We start from the raw sequence: 4,148 nt of genomic DNA on the forward strand, positions 1-4,148 counted from the left end.
ATGAACATGACCCCGTGGTGCGGAGGGTTGGATGAACAGTAGACGGTGGAGGGGTGGTTGAATAGGACCTCGTGGTGTGGAGGGTTGGATAAACAGTAGACGATGGAGGGGTGGTTGAACAGTAGCCGATGAAGTAGCGTGCGGTGGAGGCTGGATGAATAGGAGTCCGTGGAGGTTGGATGAGGTCGACGGTAGCCCGTGGAGGCTGGAGGAGGTCGACGGTGGAGATGAACAGTATCCCGTGGAGTCTCGTTTTGCGGTACGCCACACCCCTCCCGATGAACAGGACTCCGTTTCGACTGTAGGAGGTCCGCTTCGTCCGTTTTGCGGTACGCCACACCCCTCCCGATCAACAGGACCCCCGTTTCGACTGTAGGAGGTCCGTTTCCTCCGTTTTGCGGTACGCCACACCCCTCCCGATCAAAAGGACCCCCGTTTCGACCATAGGAGGTCCGTTTCCTCCGTTCTGCGGTACGCCAAGCCTCATTTCCATCGCTTGTTCCGTCCAAGCCCTCCCGATGAACATGACCACGCATTCCGTTCCGACCCATCCAGTTCGCTCCCACGCGTTCCGTTGCCTCCCGATGAACACGACGCATTCTGTTGCTCCCGATGAACACGACGCATTCCGTTGCCTCCCCACGAACACGACACATTCCGTTGCCTCCCCATGAACATGACGCATTCCGTTGCCTCCCCATGAACACGACGACGACGTTGTTTCTTCGTTCCGACCCAGCCATGTACACTAGCCTTGGCCGTACGTATGCGCGAGTAGGCGTTCGAGACCCTGCCTGTATGTACACATATGTGGCCGTATTTTTTTCTTGCACCCTGGCCGCTGTACGTACGTGTACATGTGAAAGGATCGAGAAGAGGTGTCTAGAGGGGGGATGATTAGACACTAAGTGCCAAAAGTTACACTTTTTAATATTCTTAAGTTTAAGTGGAGTTTAAGCACAAGTTTAACAAACACAATACATATCAAACAAGCATGCAATGAGTATATGAACAGCGAAAAGTAAAGCATGCAACTTGGAAGAATGTAAAGAGAAGGGTTTGGAGTATTCAAACGCAATTGGAGACACGGATGTTTTTGTCGTGGTTCCGATAGGTGGTGCTATCGTACATCCACGTTGATGGAGACTTCAACCCACGGAGGGTAACGGTTGCGCGAGTCCATGAAGGGCTCCACCCACGAAGGGTCCACGAAGAAGCAACCTTGTCTATTCCATCACGGCCGTCGCCCACGAAGGACTTGCCTCACTAGCGGTAGATCTTCACAAAGTAGGCGATCTCCTTGCCCTTACAAACTCCTTGGTTCAACTCCATAATCTTGTTGGAGGCTCCCAAGTAACACCTAGCCAATCTAGGAGACACCACTCTCCAAGAAGTAACAAATGGTGTGTTGATGATGAACTCCTTGCTCTTGTGCTTCAAATGATAGTCTCCCCAACACTCAACTCTCTCTCACAGGATTTGGATTTGGTGGAAAAAAGATTTGAGTGGAAAGCCACTTGGGAAAGGCTAGAGATCAAGATTCATATGGTTGGAATGGAATATCTTGACCTCAACACAAGTGTAGGTGGTTCTCTCTCAGAAAATGTGTATTGAAAGTGTAGGTATGTTCTGATGGCTCTCTCCACGAATGAAGAGTGGGTGGAGGGGTATATATAGCCTCCACATAAAATCTAACCGTTACACACAATTTTCCAAACTCGGTGGGACCGAATGGTTAAACTCGGTCGGACCGATTCAACAAACCTAGTGACCATTAGGATTTCCGGTGGGACTGAGATGCAACTCGGTAGGACCGATATGGTTAGGGTTAGGGCATAACGTAATCTCGGTGTGACTGATTACACAAACTCGGTGGGACCAATTTTGGTAATAAGCTAACCAGAGAGTTGGTCAGGCAAACTCGGTGAGACCGATTACACAAACTCGATGGGACCGATTTTGGTAATAAGCTAACCAGAGGGTTTGCATTGTAATTTTGGTAGTACCAATTGCTCAAACTCGGTGAGACCGATTTTGGTAATGGACATACACAGAGAGATTACAATCCCATCTCAGTGAGACCGAGATCCCTATCGATGAAAACGATTTGCTAGGTTTGTGGCAGTGGCTATGACATTTGAAACTCGGAGGTGCCGGATAGATAGAGTCGGTGGGGCCGAGTTTGACTTTTGGTTTAGGTCATATGTGGATGTGGGAAGGTAGTTGAGGGTTTTGGAGCATATCACTAAGCACTTTGAGCAAGCAAGCCATTAAGCAACACCTCATCCCCTCTTGATAGTATTGGCTTTTCCTATAGACTCAATGTGATCTTGGATCACTAAAATAGAAAATGTAGAGTCTTGATCTTGAAGCTTGAGCCAATCCTTTGTCCTTAGCATCTTGAAGGGGTTCCACATCCTCTAGTCCATGCCACTCCATTGTTGAACTTATTTGAAACATACTAGGTAAAAGTGTTAGTCCAACAAGAGATATGTTGACATTAATTATCAAAACCATCCAGGGAGCACTTATGCTTTCAACATGCTACATGCGCGCCTCTACTACGACACATGCGCGCCTCTACTACAACACGTGCGCGCCTCTACATCGACCAGTATGTACGTACACATTTGCGACCAGAATGACAATGCTACGTACGCTTCGATCAGGTGGGTCCCGACTGTCAGGCACTTCCTTGCCTGCGAAGATGTAGCTGGTGGGTCCCAGCAATCAGGGGGCGAATCGTTTTTTATGCCTGGACGCACTTCCTTGCGTGCGAATGTGTAGCTGCTGGTGTTGGGGAACGTTGCAGAAAACAAAAAATTTCCTACTCGTTTCACCAAGATCATCTAGGAGTTCATCTAGCAACGAGTGATTAGATGCATCTACATAACTTTGTAGATCGCGCACGGAAGCGTTCAAAAGAACGGTGATGATGTAGTCGTAGTCGACGTGATCCAAATCACCGATGACCAGCGCCGAACGGACGGCACCTCCGCGTTCAACACACGTACGGGATGGGAGACGTCTCCTCCTTCTTGATCCAGCAAGGGGGGAGGAGAGGTTGATGAAGATCCAGCAGCACAACGGCGTGGTGGTGGATGCAGGGCGTCACAGCAGCAGGGCTTCGCCGAGACTACGAGGGAGAGACGTAACGGGGGGAGATGGAGGCGCCAGGGGCTGGTGTGAAATCCCTCCTCTCCTCCCCACTATATATAGGGGTGCCAGGGGGGGCGCCGGCCCTAGTAGATGAGATCTACTAGGGGGGCGGCGGCCAAGGGGAGGTTTCCCTCCCCCCCAAGGCACCTAGGGGTGCCTTCCACCACATGGACTCTTCCATGGTGGAAACCCTAGGCGCATGGGCCTATAGGGGCTGGTGCCCTTGGCCCATCTAGGCCAAGGCGCACCCCCTACAGCCCATGTGGCCCCCCGGGACAGGTGGCCCCACCCGGTGGACCCCCGGGACCCTTTCGGTGGTTCCGGTACAATACCGATAACCCCGAAACTTGTCCCGATGCCCGAAATAGCACTTCCTATATATAATTCTTTACCTCCGGACCATTTAGGAACTCCTCGTGACGTCCGGGATCTCATCCGGGACTCCGAACAACATTCGGGTTTCTGCATATACATATCTTCATGACCCTAGCGTCACCGAACCTTAAGTGTGTAGACCCTACGGGTTCGGGAGACAAGCAGACATGACCGAGACGACTCTCCGGTCAATAACCAATAGCGGGATCTGGATACCCATGTTGGCTCCCACATGCTCCACGATGATCTCATCGGATGAACCACTATGTCGAGGATTCAATCAATCCCGTACGCTATTCCCTTTGTCTATCGATATGTTACTTGCCTGAGATTCGATCGTCAGTATCCCAATACCTCGTTCAATCTCGTTACCGGCAAGTCACTTTACTCGTACCGTAATGCATGATCCCGTGACCAGACACTTGGTCACTCTGAGCTCATTATGATGATGCATTACCGAGTGGGCCCAGTGATACCTCTCCGTCATACGGAGTGACAAATCCCAGTCTTGATCCATGTCACCCAACAGACACTTTCGGAGATACCCGTAGTCTACCTTTATAGTCACCCAGTTACATTGTGACGTTTGGCATACCCAAAGCACTCCTACGGTA

The sequence above is a fragment of the Triticum dicoccoides genome, chromosome 4A (genome assembly GCF_002162155.2).
Source record: "Triticum dicoccoides isolate Atlit2015 ecotype Zavitan chromosome 4A, WEW_v2.0, whole genome shotgun sequence".
Lineage (NCBI taxonomy): Eukaryota > Viridiplantae > Streptophyta > Magnoliopsida > Poales > Poaceae > Triticum > Triticum dicoccoides.